Here is a 23,786-nt window from a genome sequence, read left to right on the forward strand (position 1 = left end):
TCAGGGGTTTTGTATGCTATTAAACATAATCAAAAATAAATTTGGAAAATGAAGTTGGCTGGGCAATAGCTCACTACAAATAGCTCAGTTGCAAGTATGGTTTGTACGGTAGCACTTTAAAAGTTGCTGTTTTGTGGTGGAAAGGCAGGTAAGACCCACGCTTCCCTAGCTGATCAAGTTGTACCCTTTAAGAGAACACTAATCACCCTTTCTTAAAGGAAAAATCACAAATTCTCTGCAGGAGAAATATGAAAATAATAGGAAGGAGAAGGCTGGCCCTCTCTGCAGTTACTCTCTGAGGTTGGTTTACATCCAGTTGACGTTTTTTTGGTCCCTAGGAGCAAGCTGTTTTGTTGTGGGCAAGCCCTGTATGGACAGTGAGGCAGTTCCTGCTCCATCCATGACTCAAAAATCATCTTTTAGAAAAACCTCACTCATTAAGCATTCCATTTGAAAGGGTGGAAGCAGATGTAATGATAGGGCTGCAAGCTGTGTCCGGTTCGGATGGCTGTCAGAATAAAGCAGGCTGTTTCTTAATGGTAAGCAAATGTGAAGCTAGCTCTTAATAAAGTACTGGTGAATGCAGGGGGATTTGTAGCATTCACCTGGGTGAGGTCGCTTCAGTTTGATGCGTGTCTAATTTGAGCTTATTAGTTGGTAAACAGATTCTCCCATGTGTGTGAAAGTGAGCCGAAGATGATAAATGCAGCCTCACCGGAGGGAGGCAGGAGGGACGGCACGGTGACAGGTTTGGGAGGTGTTTGTTCCGAGAATTGCTTCAGTGTGTTGACATCATTTCAATGAGGCTTCTTAAGAGGTTTTTAGACATTTATATGAGCTTCTACGTGTATGAGTGGTTCATTGCTTGTTTAATTTTTCCACTTTGTGCATTTTAGTCCAAGATGTGCATTCAAGGAGATGGTAGGAGATTGCTAGCTGGCTCTGCAGCCTGCCGGGGCGCTGCTGTGGAAAACCTGCATCCTCTGGATTCTTTCTAAATTGCACGGCGTTAAGTGATTTGTGATTCCAGTGTGGAAAGCCCTGCCATTACCTGAGATTCTTGGAAGGGAGACAAACTAACTTTTTTCTTATTGGTGCCACATTAGAGAACCACTGTATGAAATGTGCAGCAAATTTAGCTCTTGGCTTCACGGTAGCAGCCTTACTGTCCTTCAGATGCTTTTGCAAAGGAAACTGCATCAGGTCTCAGTACGGTATGAGTTTTTTCAGCTTCCAGGGATGGTAGGCAAGGTAAGATTCATAAATGGCAAAGTAGAGGCTAGTTGAAAGTTCTCTAACCATTTTGTACTTGAACAAATTGTTAGCATTATCCCAGTGACTCTGTACAAATACATCACTGGGATAGACAACCCAGCTGTAGTTGCAAGGTTCTTTGTGTTATTGCATCGCAGTCTGGGCAGCTCTAGCTGCAGAGATTTTCAGTAATGAACTTGGCAATGTTGCTTGAGTTACTGGCTCTGAAGCCTATGTTTGAATATTTATGTTTCAGCTTGCTAGGTTTTTAAAACTGACTTTTTTTTTCTTTTTTTTTTTTTTTACCAAGCCTGTGGAAAGTCGCTCACTTTCTGAGAAGACTGCAGCCTGCACTGAGTGAGATCTTAGTGCAACTTGTTAGCAAAGGAAGGGGAATTTCCTTATACTCTGCTGTGTTCCCAACTAGTGAAACTGCGTGTGATGACTACAGTGCTTTAAATGCAACATTAGTCTGGACAGTCAGGCTTTTACCTTTGAAAACCTCTTCCATCAAAAGCACAAAGACTGTACAAATCAATTCATATAGTTCTAGCTTACAATGATGTCTAATCAATCTCTGAAGACAAAATAAATAGATGTAGAGGGGGAAGGTTTTTCATAAAGTATTTATTGCATAAGTTTATTTATTAAGGAAAATAAATATAGTTCTAAGGAGTTTTATAAATAAGAATTTTTAGAGAAGTCTGAATTAAGAAAGGATATCACTGATGGTATAAAAGTATAATTAAATGTCTGATACAGTAAAATGAAAATTTCCATACGCTTACACAAAGCCACGCATAGTTTTTGTATTCCTTTTGTGCATTTGTATTCTGAGAGTTGAGGATGGGGTAGATGAAGGAGTCCCAATGCCTGCCCAAGCTCTTAAGCCCCCTTTTTCCCCCCTCTTCCTGTTGTGCAATCACTTTTCCTAGGAGTTCATCAGTCTCACCAGAGTAACAAACACCTAGGTTAACCTGAACGCTGAAGGTATTTTATGTATCCTCTTCTGCAAGGCACCTGTAGCAAGATATTGGGTAGTCCACCAGCATCCTTTGTAGTGTCTTTTAGCAAAGGTACAAGGTGTTGCAAAAATTATTTTGAAAAACACAGTATGTGGAGAAAACACACTTTTCTCTAGAAGGGTTGTATAGGAATCAAATGGCATCTCAACTAGGTGACTTTCATAGGGGAAAACGTTAAAGCTGTGTATCTGAAGGAATAGGGTCTATACTTTATTACGGTAATATTTGGCTTTAGGCAGCAGAGTGGCTGCACCTAGGTTTGGAACCATGCCCTTTGCCAGGTCTCGATAACCCTAATGCACTGATAATCTGTGATATGGTAGTGGTTTTAACATGTGAATGAAAACTCCCTATGCTGACGTCAGACCAGCCTTTTGAGCTGTATTTAAAAGGAATAAAATCTATTAGGAGGTAGAAACAGATTAAGAAGCGTGTGAGTGTGTTATAGCCCAGAGAATCTTCCAGTTGTCATAAAAATCGATGGTGCAGGTAAGTAAAACTCACGTACTGCCTTGGTGCTGAGCTCCAATAAGCAGACATGAAATGAAAGAGAATGAGGAGGAGGATTGTTTTTATGATGCTAGCTGTTGCCAGTGAGATTCATGGACGCTCTCAGAAAGGTACCTTCACTTAATGGCTATGATAAGCTGTGAATTCAGACATACAAAAATGTTGCATGGAATTAGCATACGATCAAGTCCTGTGCGCCTCTCACGTTTGGATAGCTGCTTAGCTATCCTTAGTGTCAGAAGCAAGGAAGCAGGTCCTTTGAAGGTTATAGCTCTTCATGCTTGGGTAATCCAATTCAGAAGAGTCTAAAGACAACAAATCAAAATCTGTGAAATGATGCATGGTTTTCATGCTTCTGTTATTTTGAAAAAGTACATATAGATTTCCACTGTTCCATCCCAAAGAGCCCTTGAAGTATGTCAGGTATTTATAGCTTTGGATGTCTCACTTATACATGCGGTAGTTAATGACTCACACCTTTTTGAAACAATTGAAGTGCTTCCTGAATGGCAGAGAAAACATTCCTTCCTCTGCTCAAGTACTGATTCACATTCTGATTCACATTTGTTTGTTGTCATGTGGCAAACACCATTTGGCATGTTTACTCCTAGGTCTTAATTACCCTGCAGCAGTATTTTCTCTTTATAGATTTTATTTCCTTTCCTGTTTCAGCTGTAGCATGAAACAGTGCCTAAATTAATCCAGAAATTAATTCTTCCTTCCATCTTCCCTCCTCTCCCCAGCTGTATGCTTCTGCTTCTCACCATCACCTGTGGGCACTCCACTGAACTTGATTCGACTTGCTAAAGGAACAGAAAGTTCATCCAGTGAAGAAGCAAAGGTTTTAGCAGTAAGCTGGCAACTCAGTGAGGAGTCCTGCTCGTAAACACCGGAACCAGCACAAAGGAAGCAATCAGACCTGGGCACCATGAACATGGTGGGGGCAGAGACCTGTGCAGCATCCCAGTCAGTAACGGTAAGCTGCTGATTCTGCTCAACTACGATGGATTTTTCTTTAATGGTTTACGTTTCTTTTGCTCCCTGAAAGATCTCATGCTAGTCAGATGAGTGCTAGGAGTGAAGCATGTGAGAAGGTGTGAGAACTTGCTTCAGGGCCAGGTGAGAAGGAAGCGGCACCATCCTTTTTGGCCATAGCTCGCTGTGTAATCCTTTAATTGTAACCTGAATCCGCACCATCGGTCTCCAGTTAGTGTTTTGGCAGAGGCATTGCCTAAGCCATCTTAAGTAGCTGCCCCACACTCCTGCCCCTAGTCTCTTGGTTTTACTCTGTGCTAGCATGCCTGTTGGTATAGCTGTCAAGAAATGGATCTGAGAAAAGCTAGGGAGCAGGGGTGTGGAGCTTTTTTTTGCTCAGTTACTGTTTACCCAAATCAGTTAGAACTGTAGCCCTGCAGGAGGTGGTCAGCACCACAAAGGTGGCTGAGTGATGGTGAGAATGAGTTAGGGATATGTTCTTTTAGTTTCCTGAGCCATCGTGGCATTCCCATCAGCATATTGCAATTTGTTACCCTACTCGTTTGTGCTGAAATAAATTCATAGGGCTACAGTGGAGAGCAGGTCATTGAAATGTTGTGGGCTTAGTACCTGGGATGGGGAGGGTTGGAGTAGGGACAGAATAAGTTCAAAGGTGTTTAAACAGCCCATTTTATAGCTTCGCCTCACAATCGCTTGTGTCAGCGGGCCTGAAGGAACAGCAAATCCATGGAGTGGCAGCAGCAGGGTTTGGGAGGGCTGGGTGGGGAGATGAAAATGTTCTAGGTTGAGTCTGCCACAGGAGAAAATACGATTTACCTGTACTGTCCGGTGGTGCACATACATCTCTGAAGCTTTTATCTGGATTAAGAGGAAAAGTTGGAGACCTTAGGCCAGTAATTTATTGCTTAAAAATACAAAGAAACATTTGTAGGCTAAACATGACATTTGTGTTGAAATCTAGGATGTGGTTAAAACTAAGTTACTTTCAATGTTTCTGCCTAGTGAAACAGCATGCTTTGAATTTCAAGTTGCGGACTGTTGTTATCTGTCCTCTGCTGAAGAATTTGTAGCATGCAAGATCAGATCTTCCCAAGATGGTCCACTTTGCGTTAGTTGTGTTACCCAATCAGTCTTCATTCTGTTCATTCCTCTGCCCTTTATTTATGCCTCTTCCTGTTTTTCCTCTCCTTCCCTGTATACTTGAATGCAGTCTGTTTCTGTAAAGGTCGCTCTTCTATTGAAATATACCAGTGGGGTTTATTTGTTACTTTCCTATCCCTAAACAATGCAGATTTATTTCCCCTTTTGTTAATTTTTACTATTGACTAGTTACAGTGTTGTCTTATTTTTGTTTCATGAATTCCTCGAGTTAAATTTCAAATTTTAACAGGCCATCAATCCTATAGGCAGTTTTGCAAAATAATCTAGCAAAAACACTAGTAGGAAACTAGCAATCTTCCTCTGCCCAAAATAAACTAATATACAAAACCAAAATTTCCCTACCACATCCCGCACAAATGTCTATCTTCACACACAAATAGAAATATTTGAAATATTATGAGATTCCTGTGGGTTCATTAAATGAAATGACCTTCTTTTGCTATCCCAGGTTTTTAAAAAAATAATTCAAAACCCCAAATGCTTCCCGTGAACTAGTCTAACTAGACCACACAGGCTGCAGCATGCATATTAGAAGGACAGTGAAGGGTTGTGCTGTAATAGAGCTTATTAGAGAAATCTGGAGGGAAGCCATAGACCAGGCAGATGAGAAGCATGACAACTGGAAGCTGTTTCTTTCTGTCATCCTTCTCTACAGCTTTTGAAAAAGAAATTGAGCTAACATCCCTCCTACCTCAATGTTGTGCCTTAAGGGAGCCATTATGTTCACTCCTTTCTTTGCACAGAGGCTAAATTTATCGTTTCATAACCAAGTGGTGTTAATGCAAGAAAAAACAGCTGCTTTTTAATGCTGGAAAATGCGAGCAGAATTTGTTTTCCACGTATCTTGCAGGTGGTATTCCAGTTCTCGAAAACTCATTTTTGTTTAGGCTTTGGGTGGGTTAGTAGGTGGAATAATAATGCTATTATTCACAATTTTAGGAGCTTTATCTTCACACAATAGGAGTATGACAAAATGTGTTTTTTTATGAGCTAAGGAAACTGCTTGTTGGAGTACCTTCACACTTGTACTTATCTACTGTGTATAAGAAACAAAAGCAAAAGTTGTCAAATAAACTGACTATATTCTCTGTCTTCAAATGCTGTCTCCCTGTCTCCAGCTATGCTGTCCTTTAGATAATTTTGATCATCTTTTAATATTTCGAATAGTCGGAGTTGATGGTTGGTTGGCTGGTCTTGCTGGGTTTGCATTAATAATTAAAATCAGAATAAAGGTCTGTCCACTTACTGATAGGTTGTCACAAGGAGTTTTATCTGCAAAACATTTAGGCAGGATTATTTAGCAATTTCATTTTGATGTGCCAAATATATTCGCTACATATTAACAAAATAAAATAGGCTATGATTATAAATACCTGTAGACGTAATACATTGCAATAGTTGTTGTGTTTTGGTAACTTTCCATTTTCCTTGTTTCCTTCCTGGGTTGTTACATATGCGTAAAATAAAAGTGGGTTGTCCCTATAGTCCTGTGTACATATACTGATGACTTTAAATGTCATTTTCTGTTTTCCCACAAGTTCAGCTGAACAGAGATGGACTTGGTGAATTTTTTTTCCTCATGGCTCTATTTGGTCATCACCATATCTAATTGGTCATTCTAGATTCTTCACTTGTGTTTCGTTCAGTTTTGGAGGTTCATTTTAAAGGCCTGGGTCCTCAGTGCCTGCAGTCTTCTAGTGAGGGGAAAGATACTGAAGATGAGAACACGAAGGGTGCCACTAATTCTCTCCTTTTTCCCGCCCATACCCAAGCAGCAGGTGTTGTATCCCAGTTGTGAAGCAGGTGCTGAGGTATCTTAAGGAGGGCATGAAGCAGGAGGTAACAAGATCCTGAGTGTAAGTTGCACTGCTCCAAGAGCTACAAGAATGTTTCCTCGTTTGCATGTCTTTCAAGACCAATTTTTAAAGCTCACTTTGGGTTCTGTCCCTCATTACTCATGAAAGCGCTGCTTAGGCTGGATTGGCATGGTGTGGATCTGGCTCTGCTGTTTCCACTGTTGGCATTTCATCTTGCCACGGGCTACTCAGGTCTCAGCATTCCCTTGCTGTGTGAAATAACTGGTATTATTAGTGTACTTAGCTCTTGCTCCATTGACTAACTAGTACTTTTGGGGTTAGAGTAATATGTATTTTGCTCTGTGTGTGGCTCATAAAAAGTGTCACAGTAGACAAGTGACATTAAAAGGCTGTATCCTTTTGTTTCCTGTTCAAGTCCTTACTTACTGTTCCTCATGCAATGAAGTTTTTACAGCTGGAGTGTGCAGAACCCTGTTTTGTCCTCTTCAGTGTCGGTAGGTGTTTTTCACTGGGGATTAATATGAAGACACATCAAAAATGTTAAATGTGCAACCTGTAGTTCATCTTTTCTTATTAACACAGTTTTTCTTCTCCAGCCCCTTCGAGAAAAGGTATTTTATGGGTCTTGAGTGGATGATAAAATTTTAGCAGTGAATAGTTTGTTTTAATGAACCTCATTGTGAAATAAATTTTACCTTCTGAAGTCCAATACATTTTCCCCACTGTCGTAGTTGCCCTTCAAGATGATTTATTTTTTTCTTCCTTGTGATACACTCTTAGTCAAAAGTTCTCCTGTGGACTGTGTCCATCTACATTTTTCATTGCCATCAACTCCTGTCCTCCCCATCCTGCAAGTCACACTTCAGGTAGCACACAGTAGATAATATCTAACACACAGACTCTGCAAATTCTGTAGGAGTATCAAGCTCAAATAGGAGTTCAAATGTGGTAATTATACATTTATTTTTAGCTTCACCCTCACTAGAAATACCAGTAACAAAAGGAACTACCTAGCATGCACATCAAAACTGAGCTCACATGCCTTTTTTTATTTTCATATTTTACTAGAATAACCACTTGTGTCAAGGTTTAATCACTGATGATTCAAAAAACATTCTTAGGAAAGGCCTGTGGTTTCATGCTGTACAGAAAGGCAGAGGACGGTAATTGTGCTTTTTACCTTACCTGTACAGGATTTCCCTATGAGCCTGCCCAAATACATAACAGAGAAATGGATGGTTACTGTATGGAGCGCTGAGAATTTAAACAGAACATTGGTAGCTTGTTAAGTCTCCTGTTGAAATGGTAGTGGTTCCATGTTTCAGGAAGATATGTAGGTTGTTGATTGCAGTAATGCTTCTGCTCCTTACTCTGGAAGTGCTAAGAAAATGATGCTGAATTGTGACAGCACATCCCAGTTTTAAAAGGATGCCCTGCTTAAGGGAATATTCACAGAGCTTAATAAAGTATTAGTCAGCCTTAAGGTTTATTGGTAGAGATTTGAATTCAGGAAGTGGCATTGTTATGCAAGACCTGGAGCAGCTAAAAGGAAAAGAGATTAATATGCTAAAGCTTGGAAGGGGAAGCTGGGTTAGAAGGATTTTGTTAGCTCAGGCACTGATATTCATATTCATGTGAGCAACTTTCTGTAAAACTTCTTTTTTTTTTTTTCTTGGGGAACAGAACAGGGATTCATGATCAAAAAGAAAGTGTTGGTGTATATAAACTGACAATGTTTATATTCTTTGTGCAGTTTTTTCCGCTTATTCAGAAGATTTGGACATTCTTGGCTCCTGGCATTTCTTTCCAGGGACTAATTAAAAGGGATGCACAGTTACTATCAGGTCATTTTTCTTCAGCTACATGATTAACAAAATAGAAAGATTGAGTGATTAAGCAATGGTACTGTAAAACTGTCCTCGACAATTGAGCCTCAGAGCATTTCCTATCTGATTTCAGTGCTTTCTTCAGGAGAGGAGGGGAGTAGCGGTGCAAAGATGAATCTGTGTGTGTCTACAGATAGAAAGCCTCTGGTATGTGCAGTAGCTTATGCTATATATTATGTTTTAAATGCAGAACTTAACACAAAGATGGTATATACTTAATGCTTTTATTGCTGTATACAATAGCTGCACGTCAGATGAAAAAGTAGAAAACATCAAGGTTTTGTACCATAAACTATGTTACAAAGTACCATACAAAATTCCAGTATAAAAGATCCGGTATCTTACACATCATTTCTTCTTGCTGGAAGAAGTGTAGAATTAGAATTTTGATGCTACGTTAGTTTTTTGTCAGGGGAGGAAAAATAACTCTGGAGGAATGAGTTATAAACCGGTAATACTAGAGATAAGTCGCTTCATTGCTATAGATTACTTAAGAACCATGGCAAGTTCCCAAGGCCTTCCCCTGTTTCAAGAGAAAAAAAAAAAAAAAAAGGAAATGAAAATAGAGATTGTCAGTAAGTTAACGAAGGAAATATCTATTGAAATATAGCATTTAAATGCTGGTCTGAAGACCCATTGAAAAAAAGTATCTTGTACATAATGTTTCTCACCTGTCTATAAGAAAGCATGGAAGTCTTCCATTTGGGGATGACTCATTTGCTGTGTTCTGCATACGCTTTGCAAGTTAACTCCTGTGCTGTGACTTTCAAGGACAATAAATGTACACGTTGAACCCTATTTTCTACTGCAGTTTGATTGGAAGAGTGGCTTTCTGGCATTCTTAACCTGGCAGTTCCCAGAGGACAGCTGAAAGCACCGTGACCTTTGTAAGTTACACAGCAGCATGTTAGTAGCCTTTGAAATACCTGACCTGTGACACTGTGCATTGCGGACATAGTCTGTAGACAAAATGTTCTGAGCCATTATGAATGGGAAAGTTGCTCCAAAACTTTTAGTGGCTGAGATGAGGAGAGTGCTATATTTGAAAAATGAGGTTCATAACTGCACAAATCCCTTGTGACATATGCAAGCCAGGAAGGTGAAATGTTAGACGCTCTGGTACATACTTGTGCACTCTTCCATGTAAGTATATATGGTATATGTATTTGTTAATTATAGCACAAAAGAGCTGGTATATATGACCCATTATTGTGTGGTAGGAAGTGCCTAGGTCAGTGTTGTCTGTAAGATATTAAATGAGAAGTTTTGTGATGGGAATGTGCAAAAATAAATTACTGTGGACTGAGACTTTGACGTAAATAAAAATTTTAGGAAATACTGATCTGGAAAATTCGGGATAGCATACTCATGATGTAATTATGACTTGCTCAAATACAAATCTTTGAAGTGTTAACTAAGATCATCTCTAACTTGCTAGAATTTAGATGACAGATCTTTAAAGATAACAATCTGTGGAAGAAAATAATGGATAAACGCAGCTTGTCTGAGTAGCCTAATTAAAAAGAGCGTTTTGAGAATTGTCATTCCAAGAAAAGCAAGAATGTTTCTCACCCACTCAAACTTCATTGCCATTAAATAATACTTCTTGGTTTTTTACTGTTCCTCCTTTAGAAGTGTGTGTGTTTCTTTTGGCAGGTAGGTACACTAGAAAGCTCAGGATGGTTTAGTTACTTTGGAGCTGCTAGAGAAGATAGGAATTTGTTTTGAACGGGAAAGCTGATCATAATGCTCTCCTTGGAGACAATGGTTTTCAAAAATTCTGGTACTTAGGAATAGTAGAAAAAGAATTTTTGTGCAGAAAAAATGTTTGCATGTTGAGATGAAAGTATTGTGTGAACTGAATACATATCCAGATAAATCTTTAAGGTCCCTTTAATCACCTTTCTGACAAGCTGCTTTTCCTAACTGTTTTAAACCAATCTACTAAAAATGGAGGCATATCCAGTTCTTGAGAGACTGCTGAGACTTGCATCTCCTGTGTCTATGCTCATCCTTATACTGGCTAAAACTGTTTCAGAACATCCAGCTAATAAATTAGATTTTTTATTTCACGTAGGCAGTTGTGTGGATGTGGCCTTTCATAAAGGAGATACCTAAGTGCAGCTGCTGAAAGAAAGGGGGGGGGGGGGGGGAACACCACTATGGTCCAAATTCAGCTGTACATGAACATTTCTTTGACATGCCAGGAGTTGCATGTGAAAATCTTCCTTGAAATGGTTTGCATGCAAGTCTTTATTCAGCAAAGCAATTTCCAATAAAGCTACCAGTGGTGTCTTCATTTTTTTTACTTATGATAGTATGAAGAAGAGATGTGCTGTCAATCTTAGGGAAAAATAAAATCTAAATGAACAGAATTTCACGTTGAACTGGCCTGCTGCTCTTCCTTCCTGAACTCTGTGCAGGATATCCAGCACTCTTAATGAAATAGCTATGGACTGTCAAAGAAAAGAATCTCAACTACTGCCAACTGGGCTGTATTTCAATCAAAATAAATTTAAAACAATCCTAATCAAAATGACATTGAAAAGTCAGAAGGTTTAAGAACTAGCCAAAGGTCTGTTTGCTTTTAGAGAAAAATTAGTATTTGTGCTTCATTTTTATGACTCTACTTTAAATGAAACAAGGACTCGCTTTGTGTTTTTGTCATGGGGAGACATAGCTTCTCTGGAAGGGAGGGCTGAAGTTACTGTTCCTTAGCACTGGGTATCCGAATGGTTCCTTCAGTATGAGCAAGCTTTCAAACCATTTGAAATGAAGAGCTGTAGGGGGATGCAAGCTAGCTTTCAGCAGACTTTTTCCATTGCCACGTATTGTATACTCGACAGAAAAATGAGTTTTGCTAGCCCAGGTCTGACCCTCAGCCTGTTTCACTGGTCTAATCCTGCTGTGAGAATGGAAGGACCCAGTGGGAAGGAGGGAGCATGCACCTAGGGGAAAATGCCCCTCTGGTCAGGGGTGCCAGCTGGCAGGGCTTAGTGATGTTGTGGCTCAGAGCAACTGCAGAGCAGCCTTGCAAGTGTTTTTCATAGAGCGGTTAATGTAATGCCATCTCTGGAAGGAACCACTGCTTAATAGTTTGCAGAAGCAACTGACATGAGAATGCTAGATGCTCATTGGGAAAAGAAATCCCTGAAAGCAAGGTTAGGAAATGGCTTGGTTTCTTGTAGACACAGCAAAGTGTTTTAAGAGAGCAGTAAACAAAAATAATGTGAAATCTTGGTAATTATCAGCATTTGATTTCTGAAGTTCCTATGAAGAGATCTGTTTTCCACATTTGATTATTACTTTTAGATTTCTACTATTTCAGGAGAGAGAACGGCTATAACTGAGCAGAACTGAATACAGGAACTGAGGAAAATCATGCCATCCTTTCTGGAAAACCCAGTGATGTTTGTGTGTTCTTAGCAAGTTTAAATCAGGGTTTTGCTAAAATATCTGAGGAGTTGATCCAGGGTTTATTGAAGGAGCAGATGTCTTCTAGTTGCCAGCTATGTCTCTTGAGTTAGGCTGTATTATAAATGTCAATAGAATATAGTTCTGTAGTTGCTGCATGAAAGTTTGTATTTCATGTTTTGAGGAGTTTGATTATTTGGGATATACTGGTCTGCTGCTTCCTACTGGATTATCACTTTTTATAGTTGCCTGGTTTAGGGTAGTAGGAATAAAACTTTTTACACTGGAATCTTTTTCTTCCTATTTCCAAAATTGGTACCTCTACATTCTTGATTCAGTATATATTGAGTTATAGAAAATGAACATCTACAAGAAGGGCCGGAGGGTAGACCCGGGGAACTATAGGCCTGTTAGTTTGACCTCAGTGCCAGGGAAGCTCATGGAGCAGATTATCTTGAGGGTCATCACGCGGCACTTGCAGGGCAAGCAGGCGATCAGGCCCAGTCAGCATGGGTTTATGAAAGGCAGGTCCTGCTTGACGAACCTGATCTCCTTCTATGACAAAGTGACGTGCTTGGTGGATGAGGGGAAGGCTGTGGATGTGGTTTACCTTGACCTCAGTAAGGCTTTTGACACCGTTTCCCACAGCATTCTCCTCAAGAAACTGGCTGCTCGGGGCTTGGACTGGCGTACACTTTGTTGGGTTAAAAACTGGCTGGATGGCCGGGCCCAAAGAGTTGTGGTGAATGGAGCCAAATCCAGTTGGAGGCCTGTCACTAGTGGAGTCCCCCAGGGCTCAGTACTGGGGCCAGTCCTCTTTAATATCTTTATCGATGATCTGGATGAGGGGATCGAGTGCACCCTCAGTAACTTTGCAGATGACACCAAGTTAGGTGCGTGTGTCGATCTGCTCGAGGGTAGGAAGGCTCTGCAGGAGGATCTGGATAGGCTGGACCGATGGGCTGAGGCCAACTGTATGAAATTCAACAAGGCCAAGTGCCGGGTCCTGCACCTGGGTCACAACAACCCCAAGCAGAGCTACAGGCTGGGAGATGAGTGGCTGGAAAGCTGCCTGGCGGAGAAGGACCTGGGAGTACTGGTTGATAGTCAGCTGAATATGAGCCAGCAGTGTGCTCAGGTGGCCAAGAAGGCCAACAGCATCCTGGCCTGTATAAGAAGCAGTGTGGCCAGCAGGGCTAGGGAGGTGATTGCCCCCCTGTACTCGGCTCTGGTGAGGCCGCACCTCGAGTACTGTGTTCAGTTTTGGGCCCCTCGCTACAAGAAGGACATGGACGTGCTCAAGCGAGTCCAGAGAAGGGCGACCAAGCTGGTGAGGGGTCTGGAGAACAAGTCTTACGAGGAGCGGCTGAGGGAGCTGGGCTTGTTCAGCCTGGAGAAGAGGAGGCTCAGGGGCGACCTTATCGCTCTCTACAGGTACCTTAAAGGAGGCTGTAGAGAGGTGGGGGTTGGTCTGTTCTCCCACGTGCCTGGTGACAGGACGAGGGGGAATGGGCTAAAGTTGCGCCAGGGGAGGTTTAGGTTGGATGTTAGGAAGAACTTCTTTACTGAAAGGGTTGTGCCATCCCTGGAGGTCTTTAAAAGACATTTAGATGTAGCCCTTAGTGATCTTAGAGCCCTTAGTGTGATCTTGGAGGTCTCTTCCAACCTAGACGATTCTGTGATTCTGTATCCTTACAGAACAGTGCAAGTAATAGGAAAAAGGTACTATTATGTGATACAGGTTTGTATTAGACCCCAGAGAATGAGACCTAGCAAAATCTTGACTCTCACAGAATCATCTAGGTTGGAAGAGACCTTCAAGATCACCTAGTACAACCTCTGACCTAACACTAACAAGTCCTCCACTAAACCATATCACTAAGGGCTACATCTAAACGTCTTTTAAAGACCTCCAGGGATGGCGACTCAACCACTTCCCTGGGCAGTCCATTCCGATGCCTAACAACCACAACCCCTCACCAGCTTCGTCGCCCTTCTCTGGACTCTCTCGAGCACGTCCATGTCCTTCTTGTAGCGAGGGGCCCAAAAGTGAACACAGTACTCGAGGTGCGGCCTCACCAGAGCCGAGTACAGGGGGACAATCACCTCCCTAGACCTGCTGGCCACACTGCTTCTTATACAGGCCAGGATGCTGTTGGCCTTCTTGGCCACCTGGGCACACTGCTGGCTCATATTCAGCTGACTATCAACCAATACTCCCAGGTCCTTCTCTGCCAGGCAGCTTTCCAACCACTCACCTCCCAGCCTGTAGCGCTGCTTGGGGTTGTTGTGACCCAGGTGCAGGACCCGGCACTTGGCCTTGTTGAACTTCATACAGTTGGCCTCAGCCCATCGCTCCAGCCTATCCAGATCCTCCTGCAGAGCCTTCCTACCCTCGAGCAGATCGACACACGCACCTAACTTGGTGTCATCTGCAAACTTACTGAGGGTGCACTCAATCCCCTCATCCAGGTCATCGATAAAGATATTAAAGAGGACCGGCCCCAGTACTGAGCCCTGGGGGACTCCACTAGTGACCGGCCTCCAACTGGATTTGGCTCCATTCACCACAACTCTTTGGGCCCGGCCATCCAGCCAGTTTTTAACCCAACAAAGTGTACGCCAGTCCAAGCCACGAGCAGCCAGTTTCTTGAGGAGAATGCTGTGGGAAATGGCTCAGTTGTTTGCAGTTAGCTGGTCTGAATTTAGTCTCACAGAATGGTTTGGGTTGGAAGGGACCTCAAAGCCCATCTAATTCCAACCCCCTGCCATGGGCAGAGACACCTCCCACCACACCCGGCTGCCGAAAGCCCCATCTAGCCTGGCCTTAAACACTTCCAGGGAAGGAGCATCCACAGCTTCTCTGTGTAGCTTGTTCCAGTACCTCACCACCCTCATAGTAAAGAATTTCTTCCTTGTATCTTATCTAAATCTACTTTTTTTCTTTTAGTTTAAAACCATTACCCCTTGTTGTATCTCTACACTCCCTGACAAAGACTCCATTAGTTAGGTTTAAGTGGATGCACTCTAGTTGGAAAGGAAGATTTGAGAAGACACTACATACTCATTAATTCTCTTGTCCTGTTTGAATGGAACATGCAGTGCAAAAGTTGGTTAAAAGCACAACCAAGCAAACAAAACCAGCTGGTAACAGGAAGGTACCATATCCTGTTAGTATAATGTAAAGATGCTGCCATTATATTTTCAATTTCTTGGGAAATTTTTGTTTTATTTTGATACACTGCGTGTAAGGATTAAGACATTTACACACATACGTGCTGCAATGTATTTTGGCACTACAGCCTTTGATTTTTCTGCTGTTTTAAGGAGTAGCAATGTGTGTTACAGAGCTGCTGTTTCTTGGCTATGCTGGTTTCCATAGACGTTACAGTATTCAAGTATGTGCTTTAAAAAGCCAAGTAGCAATTCCAATCCTTTTCTTCTAAGAGTTTGAAAAGAGCACGAGTGGAGATAGGAAAGGTGCAGTTGGGTTGTATATATAATTGAATTACCTTGCTTTAAGCCCACACCTTTCTGGAAAGCTGCACTAAGTCTATGCAAGCTCTTCCTCGCTTCTGTTAGCGTGCTGTCTTGTAAAAGAGAAAAGGAAGCTGACTGGGTCCCCCGGGTTTTGTTCCACCATTATGCTGACAAATGTTTTGATTGGTGGAAGTTTTAAAAAGCTGGTTTAGAAATTGGGTAATGACTTTGGAAAGCCCTTTTAAAAAATAAAATCAAAAAGACCAAACAAAAACAAGCAAACCAAACACACGCACAAAACCCCCACCATCAATATTCTTTTGATAAGCTTATACAGGAATAGAAAGTATGAACTATTTTTAAGTAATTCATAATTGTCCTTTCCTTGTTTTATTTCACGTTTATTCTGTTCTATAATCTTTAAGCAACATTCCCCTACACATACTTGTGGCCCCAAAATGTTTTCGAATAGCCTGATCAGTCAAATACTGGTTGTGTTATGACAAGCTGTTTATAAGCCTGATGTGGAAGGTAAATATTAGTGTGGTAACTTCAGGAAAGAACAAGTGTCAGATACATTTATCTTTGAAAAGGCAGCATTGTGCTATGCTTCACTGCTTGTAATATAAACTGATTTGTTTAAAGGGGGTATTTTATAAAGAAGGGACTTGTAATTAAGGAAATTGCATGTTCTTTAATTACTGCTGTTTCAGAACGATCTACACTAAAATGGTGTTCTGTGTCCTCCTTTTCTGTAGGAATATAACAGGCACAGGCTCTAAAGCACATCTGCTTAAGTATTTTTATCCTACATAGTAAAGTAATTCTGCCCATTGATTTAGTTGTTGAAGGGAGATGTTACTAGTTTTGTAGATAATGAAGAGAAAGTACAGTTGGCTTAGTCCTGTATATAAACTATTAGAGAACATCCAAAGGAGGGCTACAAGGATGCCAAAGGGTCTGGAGGGCAAGATTTGTGAGGAGCAGCTGAGTGAGGTCCCTTGGTTTGCTCAGCCCAGAGCAGAGCAGGCCGAGGGGAGGCCTCATGGCGGCCTGCAGCTCCCTCACGAGGGGAGCGGAGGGGCAGGCGCTGAGCTCTGCTCTCTGGGGACAGCGACAGGCCCCGAGGGAACGGCATGGAGCTGGGACAGGGGACGGTCAGGCTGGGGGTTAGGGAAGGTTCTGCACCCAGAGGACTGAGCCTGCTGGAGTTCAAGAAGGGCTTAGACAATGCTCTTGGACACGTGGTTTGATTTTTTGGGTGGTCCTGTGAAGCCAGGAGCTGTACTCGATGATCTTTGTTGGTCCCTTCCAACTCAGGATATTCTGTGATTCTATATACAGCATGTGGAAAAAAAAATGCTTTCTAAGACCCATGGGAACTTGGAGCACATAATTAACCTAAATGGAGCAAGAAACGCGGTGGAGCACCTACAGCTCCCTAGCTGCTGTTCACGGCCCTGCCTGACGAAGGCAGCAGGAGCACATGGGACCTCCCTTCTTCCCAGAGTACTAGTGGGTGCTCCATCCAGCTGCTTCTGCATGGAGATTATCTCATTTAGGAGGACTTCAAAACAGAAGAAAGAATATCATTGTTCTACAAACAAGTAAGGGATCAGATATGAGTAGAGATCTAAGCAGGTAATTCTCTCAGTAGGCTAGTCCTCATTACTGGTGGTGGTTTGCACAGAGGTAAAAGCAATTCTAGGCTGCACTAGATCATCTTTAAAGGTCCCTTCCAGCCCCAACCATTTTGTGATGCTGTGATTCTAGAGTGTTAAGGTAGTTCATAGCAGGAGACACCAAGAAAACAAAGCAAATTATGTTTGGGTTCTCCTTTCTTGGTGGTGTTTGTTTTTAGGTAAATGCTGTGGTTCTGGCCATAATTGGGGATGGGGGAGTGATAAGGGATTATACCCAGTTGTTGTATAACTTTCCTTTTCCAAAAATACTTATGTCAATTGCTGTGTTGCCAGTTGTAACTAATATCTGGTAGGAACAAGGATCGTCCTTGTGGCCAAGTACAGAATTCGAGGCAACCTGTTTTTTCACTTTTGTGTCTATTCCCAGCACAAGTCTATATGCTACCTTTTCCTCTTGCCTGCTTCTCTGCATTGTGATATCAAGCTGAGTATTTGATGCCAAATGTGAGTTCTGTCTCTGGGCATACTTAACCTGTGTAGAATGCTTATGTTTTGTACCGTGCACAGCCAGAATAGACCTACGTATTGTCTATTTAACATACCAGATTGTAAAGATTTTTAGCATCTGCTCCGCTGAATAATTTTCAAACCTTGTGGTATAATTTTCAAGAGTGCAAGTTTCCTAAGGTTCCTGATGTTTAGTCTCTAATAATACGGGCTTTCTGAGATGAATAATTTTTCTGCTAACAAGTTATTCCACAGAAGAACATTTTGCAAATATTTATCACCTGATATATCCTAAAGGCTTCTGAAATGCTGTACCTTGATTTGGTTTGGAAATACGAGTAGATACCAAATGCTGTTTGCTTATCTTCTGCGATAAGATTAATGAGTCTTCTAAATTATTAAGGAGTATTCTCTCATGTTCCAGACCTGACTCTGAATCGGCACTATATGCTAAAAGCTACTCATTAGTAGGTAAACTGATAACTGAATGCATTTTTTATTGCTGACTGAGTGGGAATTTCCCCATCTGGAAGAGAATGATAGGCTGATAGAAATAGTTTGTATGGGAGTGTGATGATGTTAAAGGTTTTGCCATTTTGTGCATTTATTTTGGGAGATGTTTGTTTAATGGGCTCTGCCCTGGAGTACCCTGCATGAAAAGTTATCAACAGAAGTAGTTTGAATCTTGTCTTGCTGCCTTCATGCTGTTCTTACAGACGTGAGATTTTGATTATAACTCTGGTATGTGCCAAAGTGTGCTCCTGTACAAGCAGTACAGTTTTATTTAGCATATCTTCATCCATAAATTGTCATTCCTATCACTGATTTACCATAAAAAAACTGGCTGTTAAGCAAAGCAAAGCAACGAAGCAAAAGAGAGTTCCAGGTTTCAGTATGGCTGCTGTAGCATACCAGGTATTATCCAAATGCATTTCAAAAGCATAATTGCTAGCCATAAGGCAGAGAAAGCAGGCATTATTCTGACTGAACTCATAAGCCCAGAAGTTTAAATTGGCACTTAATGAAATTTTGTTGAAATAGGTCTTCATGATGTACTCATATCACCAGTATATGTAGGACAACTTCTTTGCTTATATGCAGATTTAAAATATGCTTTATGATAATAAATTAGTGCCTTAAAACCCATGCCTCAGAATGCCAATTCCCTTTTAGGTGTGGCTCATGCAGGATGATTAGCGACTCCTGACAATGTATCTCCATTTAAACCCATCTAAATCTGGATTGCTAGAGTTCTGTTGTGTGCCGTGTCCTGTATTGCTCCTACCCCACTGCTACATGCTCTCTCCTTCTGTCTTCTTGCATCAGCCCTTACTTGGTCTCCATCCCGCTCAGCTCCCTGAGCTGCCTTCTGGGGGGCTGGTACACTGGCTGCACACACAGATGGGGGCACAAACTCAGAAGCAGCGACGAGGGCAGGACCATACCAGCCTAGATTTAGATTGACTGAATATGTTGTGAAGACACACCCGTGAAACATCACTCATTTGGAGTATGTTATTGTCAAGTTTCCACTGAGGCTGGAAGTTTTGAGTTGAAATGTACTTTAAATTAAGTAGAGAATTTGCAAAACAATAGGGGAGAGGAAAAACTGTAGTGTGAGTCATAAATGGGAGCTTCAGCCACTGTACGCTTATAACTGCTGAAATCCTGTGGATTAGGTAAAAGAATAACTGTAGTTCCTAGTGTGTAATCAGCTCCTATGTTCATTGTAGTTTCTGTTTGCTGGGATAAAAGAACCTGTTTAGTCATCAAAGCTTAGTGTTAATATGAAATTCTGTAGTTCATAACCAGTATGTCTAACAACGCAGTTTAGAAGTTGTGCTCAACTAATGTTTGTATTAAATGTTTATTATTTTTAAATGTTGCTATTCACTACTCATAACATTTGTGGCATGCTAAGCACATCACAAGACACAAAAATGCACATATTACTTTGGAAGTCAACAGTGTAATGATGGATAGAAGAAAGAGATGACAATATATAAAGGCATTTTTATTAAATGCCAAGTGAAACAGTGGAATAATTACAATAGAACATTGGCTGGGACACAAGATTTGCAGTCTGCCTGCACTGGCTAGAAGGAACTGATAGGGACAAAAATTATGTATAAATGGTCTGTTCAGAGTCCACCAAAATTGCAGAAGGTTTAACTGTGACTGTGTAATCAAAAAAAAAAAAAAAAGTTTAGTGGAATCAGTTATAACTAACTTCTTTTGACTGAATGTGAGAGTATATTCCAACCTTCTTATTCCAGTTTGAAACAGGAATTCTCTCAGTTATCACAGCACAATAATGCTTACTGTAAAATGGATATCAGTCTTTATTTTAGCTATTCCTCATTTTGACCACTTTGACATTTAATGATGAAATCCTAGGAAAACAAATGCTGCTTAATGGCTGCAAAGTTGCAGTAGGTACCTAACAGCTGTGGGGCAGTTTCATAGTTGTTCTCTGGTTTTCCTTGTCAACCGTATTTATCATTGGGAATTTCAGATGTTGTAACTTTTATGCAAAACTTCTATAAGATTTTGACGATGTCAACATGTCTCATTGGAGTAGTTTTAACTTTGATGAGCTTCAGATGAGACTGTGAAGGACTTGTGCCTAGATTTCTTGCTAGACCATTAGGTAAGCCTCCAAAACCAGACAGATCTGTTACCTATCAGCATGCAAATCTCTGTGGCACCTAGCCATGTAGACCATCTCAGAAGGAGGAACAGAAATGAAAATTTTAGCCTTCCAAGCCAACATGACATTCAGAACTTGCTTTCGAGGATTAAGAAGGGTTTTCTTACAGCTTGGCTTGCAGGCATCTAGCTATTGCCATCATCCTGCCCGGCGGACTGTGGCAGTGGTTGGAAACTTGGAAAACCCTTCCATTCACAGAACTTGACACCCGCTGATGTGTAATGGCATCAAGTGACAAGTTTGTTGCTTGCTGCAGCAGCTGCCAGGATGCTGCTTAGCTCTTCTGTAACTAATCAAGCAGGCACTTTGGCATCCTTGAGAACATACTCAGAAACACCAAAGCAGAAATGAAATACTGAATTCCACCCATCTCCCTCTTCCAAAAACACTTGTAGTTCTAAATTAAGGCATTTTCTTAAACTCTTATATTTCACTTTGTTGATATTTCTTCAGAGGTTCAGCAATGGCATTATTCACAAAAGGGAGTTTTCTCTTCATTCATTTGGGAGATTAATGTGGCCAAACTTGGAATTTAACTATTATTATTTAACTATAGAAAAGCCACACTGAGTGGTAAGTCATTAGTTTGGGTGACTATAAATGGCACTGTTCTGGAGAATTTGATATCAGAGAGTATGTTTGCATTTGTGAGGTGAAATGCGTTCAACCTTTCTCTGGAATTTAGGACTTGTGTGAGTTGTGGGGTGCTTAAAAGTGATCAACTCAGTATTTAGTTGGTTTAATACCTTCAGTCTGAGTCTGCTTCCTAGTCTTGATTGTCATACCCCTCCCTTATTACTGATTTTTCATCACTTTCCCGTCTTTTAATGTTTCTTTAGTTTATCTTGTGTGAGAACAAAGCAAATTCCAGCTAGGATTGCATATATGGTGGCACTGCAGCTGGGTAAGGCCCTACTTCCCTTCCTTGCCGGTCCTTCATTTCCACTTCTGCACTGCCACCTGCGTTGTGCCAGCACGTGTTTGTGCAGCCATGTGATAAACCAAGTCAGGGAAGTGATTCACCTGGAGAAGGAAAACCCTGCCAAAAATGACCAACAGCCAGCCTGAAGCACTGTCGTCTTGGTGGCTAGGCTGGCGCGGGAGCAATGAGCTCCTGTGGGGGAGAAAAGGTAGGAGTTGCATAAGTTTGTTCTTCTGCTGAACAAATAATAACGGAGGCACAGCCTAGAAACTAATGTTTTGCCTAAAAATAAGAGTTAGGTAAATAGAAGTGCATAATAGAAGTGCACAAAGAACTGCATGTGCAGGTTTAATTAAAAATGATTGACACTTCTTAGTGCATATTCTTGAGTTTATCTGAAATCCTTATGTTGATTTAGGCCAGGTCAGTTCCTTACTTAGTTAAATTAAAGCAATAAAGTATTCTTGAGTAAACAAAGCGTACCCGTACTGGCGATGCTGATGAGGCTTAGGCAAACTTCTCGATAGCTGAAGTTTACATCACTGAAATGAGGTTTTCCGATGCAATTCCTGAAAGCCAGTAGAGTAGAAGGTTGCAGCCTTTTTCAGGAGCCCTGTAGGAGTCAACACTTGAAGTATCGGTGCGTCAGTCAGCAGCTGAACATTGTGCAGTCCCTGTGTACTGTGGCCAGCCAGCTGAACCCTACCACCAGGTTTTTAATGGTCATGTTCTTGAGTGTATTGCTCCATGCCTCAGCTTTGGGTCTGTTAGGGCAAGTGAGGAAGAGGAGTCGGATTCCTTATACTTCAAATATTCACTTTTTCATTTTTTTCCAGTTATGTTTCAGTTTTCTCTAATGCCAGTGACAAAGTTGCAACCTCACAGTTAACAACTGTATGGTTTGCAGATAATAGTGATAGGGTTAAGATAAGATGTGGCAACTTCAGAAGTATTTTCAAAGTGAAGTTATCTGCAAGGACATAAGCCAACCTAGCAGCTTGCTGCTGCTAAGGAAGTTCCTGAGCACTCTGCCCTTTCCCTTCCTCCCCACCCATGTTGGTGCTAGCACCTCGGAGCTTTGTCAGCTCATTTAACTCACTAACTAGGCAGAAAATGAACCTGGCAAAAGTGGAGAGCTAGCTGTCTGTTGCATGAGTGAGCTGCTGAGCACAGAAGAGGAAGCAGAACTATGAGGCTGATGGCAAAGGCAGGGAAACAAGTGAATTCCCAGTCTTTCATCTGTAACTGCGCTGTGCAACTTGATGCTCAATACAGGCAACACAGGTAAGGTGTGCTGCTTATACTATTAACACTGTGTGTGTGTAAGCTATCTAACCATACATCTTTTGTTGCAAAGGCTGACTTCTGTATTATGCCACCCATAACACTGGATCAAAGCTAAGACTCCATTAGTGGTCCTAAAGTTACTGTCATTAGGTGATTTTGATATCATAACTAATGGTAAGAATTAGGAGGAAGGTATTCATATACTATGCTAAGGAAGAACCCCATTAAGGTTGCAGTCTTCTTTTCTGAAGCAAGAAGGCAGGGTAAGATATATATTTTTATGTCAGAGGACTCTTCAAGTTCCAGATAATCAGTGAAACCCAAAACAAGGATGCTCAATCTGAATTTTTGCTCAGTAACAGGAGAGAAGTAGCAGCAGTGTTTTTTACAGAATTTCTTTTGCCAGCATTCTGCATGCCAGATAATGCAATCCACTGTTCAGTAAGTTTTGTTAGCATGAGAGAGAAAGGAATCTCCTCACGGGAGCTGTCTACTGCTGTGAGAGGAAACCACGACAGCTCCAGAGCAGCTGGGGACCGTGCCCACTCCACCCATGTGGCAGGGCTGTTTGGCATTTGGGTCTTCCAGGGCACTGGTGGCTGAAATGGCCCGTGCCCAAACTGCTGGGCAGCAGGTGGTAGCCAGGACATGTGGTAAACCAGGTCTGCAAATTGATTCAGGTTTAAAAGCCCAATTTGAACAAACAAACAAACCCCACAAATATTCATTATGTCTTTCCGTTGTATTTACATCTTTGACTATTATGTGCTGCAGGAGTGGTCTCCATGCATTAGTAGCGTAGAAAACAATAGCTCAAGGACTTTTGGCTAAAAGAGGGAAGGACCCTAATGCATGTTCTTGATGCTTTTTGGAATTGATTTTTACAGTGAAGCATAAGCCATTAGTTCAAGCTTCTCAAACGTGATCATAAGTACGAATTCACAATTGGCAATGAAGACAAGTACAGCACCTTTGGTTAGGTAGCTTTGTCACTGTGCACCTGAGAGCTGTATTTTTCTGGGGGAGCCTATCATGGTAGCATTAGCTTTCATGAGTTTTGTCTTCTGCCTTTCTTCTGTAAACAGAGATCCAAGCCATATTAAACTTTATTACTTGCAAGCTCTGTTACGGCCAACAAATTTTCCATTGTTTTTTAGTCTGTTGGTTTCCAACA

General features: G+C 41.4%; 1 protein-coding gene across 9 annotated transcripts in view; it reads left to right on the top strand.

The window, feature by feature from the left end:
* The window catches only part of PEAK1 (pseudopodium enriched atypical kinase 1), a 118,880-nt gene that overhangs the window by 18,564 nt on the left and 76,530 nt on the right, over window positions 1-23,786 (top strand). For 7 of the 9 annotated variants that reach the window (XR_010834290.1, XM_067004068.1, XM_067004064.1 and 4 more), the window contains one exon: window positions 3,533-3,765. The gene's annotated coding sequence lies outside the window, so the exon portion shown is untranslated. Of the gene's footprint in view, window positions 1-3,532; window positions 3,766-8,538; window positions 8,608-8,722; window positions 8,797-9,460; window positions 9,537-23,786 lie in introns of those variants that run through there. The other 2 variants (XM_067004065.1, XM_067004066.1) reach the window with 2 other exon arrangements.

Source organism: Anser cygnoides, chromosome 11 (assembly GCF_040182565.1).
Source record: "Anser cygnoides isolate HZ-2024a breed goose chromosome 11, Taihu_goose_T2T_genome, whole genome shotgun sequence".
NCBI lineage: Eukaryota > Metazoa > Chordata > Aves > Anseriformes > Anatidae > Anser > Anser cygnoides.